This window comes from Numida meleagris, chromosome 1 (genome assembly GCF_002078875.1).
Source record: "Numida meleagris isolate 19003 breed g44 Domestic line chromosome 1, NumMel1.0, whole genome shotgun sequence".
Lineage (NCBI taxonomy): Eukaryota > Metazoa > Chordata > Aves > Galliformes > Numididae > Numida > Numida meleagris.
The window spans coordinates 169631643-169644969 of NC_034409.1; positions in this window are offsets into that span (position 1 = coordinate 169631643).

The window sequence follows — 13327 nt, forward strand, 5'->3', positions numbered from 1 at the left end:
TCGTTCATGCATGGTAAGTACATTTATTCATCACAGATTGATGTCATAGATCAGCATACACATTGTCTCCTTGCAAATAGCACCTCCATGCATATAGATGACGAAATTAAATGTGTAAAAGAAAGCTTGGGTAAATACTCAGTGGAATTTTGTGTCATCTGTATTACAGGTAATTAGTGGGTCTAAGCTAAAGCCAGAGAATGAGCTAAAAACTGAACTGTGTGAATAAAGTCCAGGGTTCAAGCTCAGTCAATGACTTTTTTTTTTAAGAACCTTTTCCACTGTGGTTATAATCATTGTATATATGACTATTCTAAAAACAGCTGAAAGAAACCTTATAGTAGCTGTTATCTGCGATGCTCTAGGTATTTAGGTTCTCCTAAATATGGAGTATTTTTGTACTGTCAAAAAAGTTTTCTCTTCACTGCCCTCCGGGTCCTTGTTCATGGGTTGCCCATACAGTACTAACATTTCTTTATGCTGGAGATTCCTTTTGACTGTTCCTCTCACAACAAAACCCACGCTGCAGGATGGATGTGGAGGCACACCCTTTCCTCCTTTCCATGTTATCCCAGCAAGGTTTGCATCTCCAAACATTCATCCATTTCATAACACCCAACATTCAAAGTCCACCTCTGTTTCCTTCCATAAACATAACGTAGTAGCACAGCTCTCAGGCTGTATTCAGTGCTTTGAACTAGAGGAAAAATAGTACAAAACAAACAAACAAACAAAACAAAACTCAAATAAGAAAAATATCACTGTTTAAAGCTCGCAGAGCAGCTGAGGCTGTGATGTGTTTATAAATACAAATGTTCCCTGCAAATTGTTAATGACATAATATGAATACTTACAAAAACTCCATCTTAAATATAGGGTTAATTGCTGAAGAAGACAGTTATAAATAGTTGGATGTCACTCACATCTTCATACAGATGGGGCATCAGGCTGCAAAACACATTCATTAATGACCTTGGTTCTCTTAGATCATGGGTTGGAAGCTGCCGAATGAAGATTAATGGAGAATAAAGAGATGCAGAAAACCAACAAGATTTTTCATTTATATCATTAACTAGAACATTCCAGGCAGTGGGACACCAAGATCTCTGACACAGTTAGAACTGTAACACTGCCTCCTTATTTCATGAGAGACATTAATCACAGAATGGAAGACTGCATTTCTTTCCTTTAGCTCCTTTGTCATGTCATGATGGATTTATTCTTTATTAGTAACATGCTTTAACAGGTGATAGACAAAAAATTGCCATCATTCACAGTTTGAATCATGTCCTGCTACAACAGGAGATTTATTTCTTAGCATAAACTGGTGAGGTGAAGCAGATGGTGACTGAGACCATTTGTTGTTGAGATTTAAGATCTCTTCTAAATCCATGCATGACATGGGTTTAACTTTCTATGCAAGGCAATTCTGGATTGAGTAGACTTCCTCCAAACCTTCCTGTGAGCTTCAGTAGCTTTGAAAAAAAAAATACACCTGAAAATAAGCCTTCAAAGCAATATGGCAAACAAAGTAGCAAAATTAAAGAATATTTTTGGAGTACACCTATGAAGGTCAACTACAACTGACTTTGAGAATTACTGGTTCTTCCACCTCTAAGCAGCTTTTGATTTTTTAATACAAACGTACATATATTTATGTATAAACCACTGGAAAGAAAATTAAAAAATGTTCTAGCTTCTTAATAGAATTATCTTTTTAATATTTGAACCCATAATTAAATAGCCAGGGAAGTTTAGGCATATGTGTGTGATTTAGTGTCCCTAGAAGCATTATTAATAAAACATTTTGGGCTTCTAAAATAGTTTTCTCTATCTTCTTTTGCTAAAGAATCAACTATAGTACAGCATGCACTCTCCAGGTTTTTTTTTAGAATTAGAAGTGAGAAGAAAAAAATCTTGGATGAAATCTGCACAAAAAAATTTGCTCTGCCATAGTAGGAAATGTAGTTTGGATGGGCAGATGCAGTCAGCAACTCTGCTGGTTATGGGTGGAGAAGCTCACCCCACTGAGCTGGCATGATCTCTGTATGTGCTAATTTACAGGACATAAAAAAAATGTTGTGAAAATTGTTCTGGATTCATCCAGTCTTTTGACTCTTATTGCCTCATGCTTGAAAAATTGCTAGCAAAGTCTTAGCAGAATTACCAAGACCATGGAGGTACTACTATTTGTGTCTCTGCAGATGCAGACACTTGGAAGAAGAAAGAGAAAGAAGATACAAAGGAGAAGCCTCCTGAATATCTCATATGCTTGCAGATCAATGCAAAGTCTAGAAAGAAACAGACAATATAAAAGTAAATGTTTAGCCTTAACACAGAAGCACAGACCTTGTTCAGGTAGACAAGAGGAAGGAATATTTATTTGTACAGAAATAGTCAGCAATATAATATGTGACCCAAAGTATTTATACTGGGTATGTAGAGAAAACAGCTGATAAGAAATATAAATTCAGTCTTTAAGCATGCACATGAGGGCTGCAGAAATGATTTGGATAATCTCTTTCTATTTGGATATTTCTTATCTTTTTTGGATAATTTCTCTTTCTAGTCCAATGAAATGGTTTAGACTGCAAGATGAGGGAAAAGGTTTCTTCCAATACTGATAGCAAGGCACTAGAGTGGTTTATGTAACAGGGCTCAGGTATTTCCATTTTACAAGCAATAGAGAGCCACAAAAGCAGAGAGACTGGCAGAGCAAATAACCAGGAAATGTAAGGCTGAGCTCCATGAAGATTTAGATGTTCGGATGTTGTACTGAGGGACATGGTTTAGTGTGGAAATATTGGTGTTAGGTGGACAGTTGGATTAGATGATCCTGGAGATCCTTTCCAACCCTGGTGATTCTATGATTCTATGATTTCAGGATTTCTACACCATTTCTCTCCTGTAGGATTTCTCCAAAGGCCAATCTAACCATATATGGTTTTAAAATCTTTTTTTTTTTTTTTTAATTGAAAGGAAATGGTGTTATGCCATCCTTTTAACTCTGCATGGGCCATTTTACCAAAACAAGTTTGACCATGACCTAGTTATAGGGACGTTCAAGCTTTGATAGTAACTCTGAAGAGTCAGTGAAGAGTCTTCATCAGAAGAATTACATATACCTCAAGTAACAGGCCAGCTATACCAGAAAGGATTTCTAGGATGACCTCAGGAAATCAAACTGCATTAAGTCTGAAAGTTTATTACCAGCAAGATACTAATGAAGTGTGTATTTTCCTGATCCCTTAGGCATAGCTAGTGAGAAGCTATCACAAACTGTTTATACTAAAGGCCATTTAAAAATAACTATTAGTCATGTTGGTCCTCTTTTCCACATCTCGTATTTTTTGTAAAACCTTGTGAAATAAGGTTGTTTTTTTCTCTTGGAAAAGCCCTGTTTGTGGAGTGAGTCTCTAGAACGCATTGTCACAGCTACAAAAACTAGAATCAAGGCTTCAAAGCTGAGAACAACCTTTGATGTTACATTAGCTGCAGCTGGAATTAAATTGCATCAGTTGACAGGAAAGAAATGGTTGAGAAATAAGGAATATTTAAAGATGCTAGTCCTTGATACTCCTATTCCTCCTTTCCCATGTAGAAGAAAGTATTACAGTAAAGCCCAATTGCCTGTCCTGTAGTGAAGTGACTATCTGTACAATGAAGCTGAAAAAATTCTGCTTAGTGACTTCTGATATAGCTTTGGACTGGGATTCCACGTGCACGGGTTCTGATCTCTCCCTTGTCACAAGTCTGCCTTGAACAGACTGCCCAGAGAAGATGGGTGCCCCATCCCTGGAGGCGTTCAAGGCCAGGCAGTATGGGGATGTGGCAGCCTGAGCTGGTGGAAAGTGTCCCTGGAAGCTGTGGGGAGATGATCTTTAAGGTCCCTTTCAGCACAAGACACTCTATGATTCCATGATCTCTTTTTACCAACAGTAACCTATTAAAACTAAACACGGAGAAGGTTACTTTTAAAAGATTTATTGCCTCTAAATTAAATATATGAATTTCATGAGCCGTCAAACTTACCCAGATAGAAACACGACATAAGTGTCAGACTTTTTTTTAACCACTTTCATATTCAGCATTTTAGATGGCCAGTACTGACTGTTTTGGAAACTGTTGTTTAGGAGACAAAGAAGGAAAAATGTTTTCTATTCATGTGCAAGGTATGAAAGCAGCTAGTGCACAGGAATTTTTTCCAGGGTGACAGAAGAAACAGTTCACATATTAGGAAGTGATTTAACGTTAAAACTAAATGATGACAAATGCAAATATTTTAGCAGAGGGAAAGGTCTCTGCTGACTTAAAATTGTTGCAGAAGTCACCGCAAAGAAAGAAAATGATTTAATTGTCACAGAATCTCAGTGATTTTTTTCCTTTAGTTTAAGTAATTTCTTAAATTAGGAAAGCTATTCATAAATTTTAACATGCATAATAAACCTAAAATTTCTTGAAAATCATGACAATCACTTGCACAAATGATACAATTACAAAGATAAGTATTTCCACCCACAAAATTATCCAGGAGGGAAAAAAAAAAGATTTCTTGCTAGTCATGAAATGCTATTTCATGTATTCAAGCAGAGCAGCAGCAAAAAGTGTATAATCTCAATGCAAATGCCAGCGTTACACTATATCTGGCGATGGATATGGTAACTCCCAAGGTCAATAAGGCAGTTACCTGTAAAGATTTTGCACCTTCATATTCTATTTTTTGTTGTTATAGTTTTAATTGTGTGTGTGTGCGTTTGTGGGTATGTTTTTTTATGAGTGTGTGGCGGGGACAGTTGGTTTGTTTTACCGAGTCTCCAAGTTCTTTTTTCCTACTGGAAAAGATCAGGGATTAGCTATCACCATTAATAACAGAGTTGTGCTAGTTTACACAAGCATGGATTATTCTATTGCAATAAATATCCTTTGTTCAGTGAGAACACTTAGTTATTACCATTCTTCACAGCAACATGTATAACTTCCAAATAGCTGCTATCCAAATAGACTTTCAGCTCTACTTCAAATTATCTGAACAGCTGCCTCAAATATTTTTCTCCCCTAGAGAAGCATCACGAGTAAAGTTGGATGATTATTATAAACACACCCTCTTAAACTCTCTCTCTGATATTAAAAATTTATTTACATTGACTGCATCTTCTTCTTTTGTGTGCTTATCTCCTTTGTAATTGTACTTAACATGTTTGTAGTCATTTTTAGAAATTTATAAATTTGAGAAAATACAACAGCATTTATAAAATCTAGATATTCATGACTGATCTGAAATGAACTGGAGTTTTTGTAGAAAAACATTAACAAATGAAATAAACATTTCACTGTTTTTCTCAGTTCTATCTCTGATGTCTGAGTAGCTGTGATTGGAGAGGTTTTACAGACCCCGAGAAAGACAGTAACTTCAGTAACTCTAGTAACTCCATTGAGAGCACACCACTGAGAGTGCAGAACGAGACAGTACAGATCCAAAAGATATTCATATCATATTCTGTTGCCTCGTAGAAATTTTCACTTGAAAGTTGGTGCCATTAAATGCAGTTGCTCCCTTACTGAGTCTCTCTTAATTACTTATCTAATCTCCAAGTCTGACAAGTCTACATTTTCTTACTGGTAGGTGTGGTACCTTGACTATCAGGCCACTTTTAAGTTACATGGCCTGGAGACATAAATCACAGTCTCCTGCTCAAGTCCTCACTAATTTCCATTCCAGTTAGGGGACAGTTTTATGGATGATGCAGAAGCAATCAATCACCCCCTACACACTCTTCATAGACTACATGATGCCTAGAAAATTAAGGATTTGTTACAAGACAAACCACATCTTGACTTAAAGGTTGCATCTGAGATGATGCAACTACAGTCTACTCTGTACACTATGGACATAATTGTAAACTCCTCTTTCCAAGTCACAACATTGCTTACATTTCTTTTCCCAAAAGGCCATGTTGTGTTTCCTTGGGCTACAAGCAGGGGATTCATTGCAGATGTTCCCAGGAAGGCTAAGAGCAGTTTTCTCTCTTTGTAGTCACTGAAGAAAAACAGGCATCCCTATAGCAAGATTAATCCTATCTAAGAAAATATATTGCCTAAATATTCTGTATATATTGATTACAGTATAGTTTGTATACAAGGAACTATCTCGCACAGACATCTGTACTGTAGATGTTTAGCATCTGGTTAGGTGGATCTCACCAGAGATCTCGGAAGCTGCATAGATAGTAGGCTCCCATGAAAGCAAGGTCTGAGCACCATATTAAGTACCAAACTATCTTGAGACACAGAGGCTTCAGGGTCTCTTGGAGATAACAGTTTGTCTGTCATACATCTCTACACTCTGGATTCCACTGTATCATTGAGGGAACATAAATTCTTCTTGTCTACATTAATCAGTCTTCTCCCAGCAAGGGCAGCAGTGACCAGAGGCAGTGAACAGACAAAGGAAAGCTGTCATCATCGGCTCCCGCATAGCTAGTGATTAAGTGACAAGAGGTTAAAGCTCTGCACATGAAGAGACACACACACAAAAAAAAGAGCTGACATCTTACAGTACAGATCTTTATCAAAACAAGTCAAACTAAAACCAATATGACCACTGTACAGTGAGTATATCATCAGAAAAACACCAAGCTGAAGTAAAATGTTGGCAAGCTTCTCCCTTTCATTAAAAAAAAAATCACCTAAATACATACACACACATATGCATTACACATTTCTTAAAAAGATCACAGACAGTTTCAGTTCTTTGACTTAGAATTGAGCAAGAAACTCTAAAAAACATGGGCGTGTAAGAAAAGAGTGTGTAAAAAAAGAAAGAAAGAAAGAACAATATGGGTAGAACTAGTTCTTTGTATGAGCCCATTTCCCGCCTCACGCAGATGTGGACGAGTAAGATGATGCGCACCTTGCACATCTGTGCAATGACTGCAAATTGTCTCCACAGCACCATCTATCGGTCTTTCAACAATGGCAAGTCACGCTACAGAAAATACACACCAGGAACTACAACTGATCATAGGGTTGAGAAAATTAATACAGCCGTACTCTCTGCATGCTTGCTCTTCCCTTCCCCATGATCAGCTTCTGTCCCTTCTCTTCATTTAATAACTACAGGCACAACATATTGCAGTAACAGAAGAACATAATGGCATACATTTAATGCAGGAAAAATAGAAGTTGTCTCTCCCAGGAACACTCATTAAGCAGTGTTCTGAAAATCTATATAAAAATATTATCTTGCTTTTCTGTTACACATAATCAAACACGAAATAAATCTATTTCTGATTTCAACATTTATTGGAGAATATAATCCCAAACATATAGCTGAATGCTGCATGAAGCAATTTAAGATCCAAAAAGACTATTTGGTATTGTTCTGCCATGCACACACAAACAAACAAAGAAAACCCACAAAAATCCACCAAGTCACTCTAGAGTGATAATAATAAAAATATAAGTTAATTAATTCTTGGTTTATTTCTGCCTAGCTATATACAAGCATAAAAGACCTGACTAACAAAACTGTTACCAGATGTTAAATGAAAGTAAGTTAAATCCCTACAGGCCACTGATACAACCTACTGTAATATGTACACATACATAAGTATTTCCATTAAGCACAAATATTTGACAATTAGATGCAGTATGCACAGTAAAATTGGTTATCAGCAACAGTTTAGAGACAGACATAATTTTCTTTTGGTGCTTTACATTCATGAAAACATCTAAAACAAAGATTGATTATTATCTAAAATGCAGAATCAGTGCAGCATCCACTGTATGCAACTCTTGTGTTGCTTCTGCTGTTATTATTTAGAGGCGTTTTCATTGCTTTGCAGACATTTATGATTTCTTCCTAGACACTGAGTGCACAGTCATAATGGTGTGATAACGAAACACGATTGCCACATTGCAAGAAAACAGAATCTCAGAAGCACTGTAAAAGAAGCGTTTACAAGGCAGAGACAGAACTGATATTTTAAGCTTGATTAGCATTCTTCCCCTTCTTTTGCTTGTGTCCTTCAGCAAATGAGCAAACGTTATACGGTGTCTCAGGTTCTACACACCTTCGACAAATCCCACCACCAAGCTGAACTTCTGTTACTCTGCAGATGGTAGGAGACAGATCCTTAGTATACCCTAAAAGACATACATTTTCAAAGCATCTCCCTTTGTCATACACTAAAAATTTTACTGATGCATTTTTGTGTGCGTGCGTGTGTGTGTGTGTGTGTCTGGTAAAGAGAGAAGAATTATGTTTTTGGTTTTTTTTTTTCTAAAGGCTTCAGTAATTATCCTATGATTTGCATTTAAATCAGTTTAATATTTGTTCCAGATAGGGGTCAAAATAAAAAAACATGCATGTTTTATCAAAATGATAAGTGAAAAAAAATACAGAAGTGAAAAAATTGCTGGGACAGAAATCGGTTGCTGGTGCCATTGTAGCCATGGTGGAACACCCAACTGGTGGGATGTCCCTGGTGTACCTTTGGGTGAGTACAGATCTGTGTTTATATCTGCTGATCCTGCACGGACTTCCAGGAATCTAAAATTGCCTATGGTTAGGCAATTAAATCTTCTTTTAAAATCCCACTGTCCTAAAACACCATTGGCACAAGCCAAATTTCTGTGTTTTCATGTTCAGAAGCCCTGCTAGCTTCAGTGAGACTCTCTCCAAGAGTATGAATTCACCATTTTCAGATATAAAGGCCAGGACAGAGACTTCATTTGCTCTCTTAAGTTACATATGCTTTCAAATTTGAGTCACACTGTTCAAATGGCATATGAAAGTGCAAACAGATTGGCTGCATGTGTCTCTTAAAAGCATGAAAACTCACTTTCCCAAAATGTCGTATATAAAAAGGGGTACACTAAGCTTTGGAGAAAAATGTCTCATTACGGCCACTTAAAGAATCCTAAAATAGGAAATAAAGCTACTCCTAGAAAAAGGCTCATAGGTTGCAAAGATAAAGATTCCACTAATTCTTCAAGTGAAATCTTCCAATATTTAACTCACTTTTATTGTTAGAAACATCCTACTTACGTAGAGCGTAGATTTTTCCTTGCTAAGACAAAAATATGATTATTTCTCCTATTCCCGGTGAATTCATTAGCTGTCTCTTTACAACTATCTTTTATACAACTATGAATGATGTATCTAATATAACCATAGCTTAAAGACATCTTTTCTTAGGCAGAACAGACCAAATACATTGAAATACTTCTGAAAGATGACCTGCTCTCTGGGATCCCGGCATTTATTTATTCTATTCTTAACAACATTGTCAAATGTGAAGTCCAAAACAGATGTAAATTGCAGTTTGGGTAGAGCAGGACAATGATTTCTCATGTTTTACACTCTTGCTGATACATTTTGAAAGTCTATGGCATTCTCGGTTTCTTTTATTTATTTATTCTTTTTTTTTTTTTTTTTTGCAACATCTTTGCATGGCTGCCTCTACCCGTGTTTGTGTTCCACTAAAATCTCTATTTTTCCCTTCCAGTCATCTAAGTTTCTAGCCATTTTCTTTTTTTTGAAGTACTTTTCAATTCCTCTGCTTTTCTCATTTTTATCATTTCAAAGTCACTTTCATCAGATTTATCAGCCTTCACCTTTGCATTTTCTCCACATTAAGACAGAATAAATCCTAGTAACGTACTCTACGTATTGAAGATACATAACCACGTCCCCAAAATGTTCCCAGAAAAGATTCTGTTCATTTTGTTTTCATTTAAAATAAATAAATACATGTTTAAAGTGCTCAACAGCCTTCTTCTCCCAAACTGATTGTTTGAGGTAAATCCCTCTTTTGAATCCTATTCATTCTCCCTCTAGAGACTTTTGGTGTATCTGTAATTTCTTTCAGGAGATCACAGACAAATTCTTTGTAATTGAACATTGTCTTCTTTTTCCCCTGCCTCTCTATCCTGAACAGCCTGTACCCTCAACTGTACTCTCCAACACTTTGATTTATCCTACAAAGGATCCGTCTTGCCAATTAAGTTGTAGCTCTGTTTGTGTAGCAAGACATCTAGTTCTTTCTGTTTATTCCACATACTCTTACAAATACCTAAAATGCTTCACTAGTTACCCTGGAATTCCACCTCTTCTTTCCCTTTAGCTCTCAAACAAAATATCCCATTTGTTTCCACAATTTCAAACATTTTGCTGTGTTACTGTCTTCTTTCAGAAAATGAGATAAGGACCATTGCTGAGGTTTATGTTCTACTCTTCTTCAACAAGCTTTGCTTTGCCATCACTGTCTTAATGCTTTTGCCTTATAATTGTAAGGACTGTGATTCAAACACCTGATTTTATGTGTCTACCTATGAGATAGAGGCGTGATCTCCTGCTAAAGCAAAGACTGATGCAGTGTGGATCCAGGTGCCTGTGTACAGGGGTCCAATGCCTGTGAGATGGCACAGAGTATCTGATCTAACTTCCAGAAAGGTACAAGTCATCTGTAGGACAAGTTCATGTCAAGGCAAGGCAAGACAAATCCTACCTGCCCACCATCTTCAAGTGTCTTGGACAGCCTTTGGAACCTCAAATAGCATGAGGCACCTCTGCTTTGGTGTCTGCCCTCTTTCAGTAGGGTGCTTAGACTAGTTAGCACATCTGGAAATCAAAGCTTATATTCAAAGCAGAACTTTTCTCTCAGCTCTCTTAACAGTATGGAATAGACTTCCATCAACTCTAAAGGGAGTGGAAGATGCTTAGCACTTCAAATGTGCACTCTTAAATTCAGATGTCTGTGACCTGGAGCTGAGTCCCAATTGAACACTGCCTTTGATCCACTAGACCCGTGTTTTACTAAAACTACCAGAATTCTGTGTTAAAAATGTTCAAAAATGCAACATTGGATGTTTTCTGAAAGAATATAACTGCTTATTGGGAAGCATAGACATATGAAAATAATCGCAGAGGTCAAAAAACCAAATAGCTTTGAAAATCATCAAAAATTTAAGTGATGTCATCCTACTATTAATTAAAAAATGTAAAAGAAAGCAGTGAACACCAGTGTATCAACTTCCAACCTCTAACATTGTGATAAGAAGCTTAAGTTATTCCAAAACTCAAGGTAGGAGAATAAAGGAGAAAAGACTTGTAGCATGCTAGAAAAAAATAAGAAATGTGAATACTGGACAACTGACAAATTTAGTTGTGTAAAAGAATGTTAACTGATTGCTGTCCATTAAAAATATGAATTTTAAATAGTAATAAAATGAGAAGTCTACATAGAATTCTACATGTCCTTAATGTAAGCTGCAAAAATGAAATTAAATAGCAATTTAGCTGTTAATAAAACTAAGAGATGTGTTTCTCTCTATTAAAATATAACAAACAAATATTCTCTCATCTTAATAACGTGGAAGTCTAAAGAAATTCAGATGAACATCTGCACTTAAGTTTGACCAAATATTAAAATCTGGAATTTTTTCCGGTGGTGCTTTTGTGTTTTGCCCTGTCTACATCAACCAAACAAAAAAAGAAACGAAGACATGTAGAAGATTCTAGATGTTTTGGCATAGAAAAAGAGCCTGAACCCAACAGTCCCACAGCTGAGGTCAGTATTTACCTGCTTTAAGAAGAGCAGAGCTCCTTACTCACATCCTTGGATCAATGTCTAACCTTCTACTTATTCCCCCCTTCATGTGCTCCTATCTCCTTCTCTCATGACCTTTTTTCCCATGTTAAAACTTCGCAAGAAGAATTTATACCCTAAAAGTCACCATCCCTGGAGGTTTTCAGTAAACATGTGGATATGGCAGTGATGGATGGATTAGTGGGCGTGGTGATAATGGTTCAACTGGATGATCTTAGAGGTCTTTTCCAACCTTAATGACTCCATGATTTTATGAATAAATATTCAATTAAAAAGATAAGTTTTGCAATGTTACGTTTTTCTTTTCTTTCACAATTTTTTTTTCACATTCTTCAATCATTAAATAAAAAGGATATCTTTTACTCAAGTCAGTAGTCTTGGGAACTTTAGTTTTGACTAATGATGTTTAAGTACATAAATGGAAATACACTGAGTTATGTGGATGGAAAGACTGAAGCGTAAGGAATGCATGATGTGGGCTGGCAAGAACAACTTACCACTTGCTAAAAGTTCTGGCTGGGAGAACTGCATGGCCTGTAACAATAGAAATAATGGAATTAACTTGTTACAGATTTCATCAATTAAAGTAATGAAGGGAAAAAAAATGATAATCTGCATTTTTTTTAGGAATGTAGTCTCCAAAACAACTGTTGGAAAAATATTTTAAACTAAAACAAGACATAGGGTTGTACTTTGTGATTTCAAGTTAGGTTATTTCTAATGAATAATAGATCACTAGAAGCGTATTTAAAGTTACATGAAAACAATAGAAACTTGAGGAAATCTTCCTCTATTATCCTAAAGTTCATGTTTTAACTAATTGATTAGATCACTTCAGATACTTGTTCTAAATTCTTTTCTATCAAATGTAACTTTCCACCTTAGTGAAAATGTAATAATCCTTTAAATACTCATACTAGTAGTAAGAGAAGCTCTTGTTAATATGAAAAGCATCGGAGATAGAAGAATATTACAGAACCTTTTATGTGGAACTGAGAACACGTGGCCAGAATTTCTGGTGTGCCTCCCTGATGTAAAGACAATGAAGCCTCAGGTGAGCAAACTCATCTTCACCGGTTCTGATAAAGTTACCTTGCTTCACACCTGCTGCAGACGTTCTTACCTTACAACACTAAATCAATTGGAATTTGCTAAGTTTTCAATCTGTCTCTTATTTTTCAAGCTGTCTTTAATCTCTATGTTTACTGTTTCACGAAATAAAATAAGCAATACATCCTAGTAGTATTTGCACAACAGAGAAGGGGAGCAGACCATCCTGGTTGGTATTTCAGAGATATAAATTTTAGCTGAACTGCAAATGGTCAGCTGCCAGGCTCCGAGGAGAGCGACGTGGCATAGGAGGAGAAACGGAGAAGGTCCCAAGGGAAACCTAATTTGGTGTGACACTGCGAGCGGACTAAAGGAATTCCCAATCATGCTATTAGCATGTAACCTCTAAAACTGTGGAATGTGTTACAGGTTCCACAGAATGTGTAATTTTCTGCCTCTACTACTCTTTCCCTGCCACAGCACCTACTACTCAGAGACATTTGGCATATTGCTACATGCTGCGAATAAAATATACCAGCATACGTTCAGGACATTTCAATGATCCTGATCCCATTGTCTTGAGTCAGATATAAAATTCTTTTTACTTTGTTTTCATCTGGGTAAGACCACAGAGATTTTATCTGAACATTAGTTTAACTGGGAAT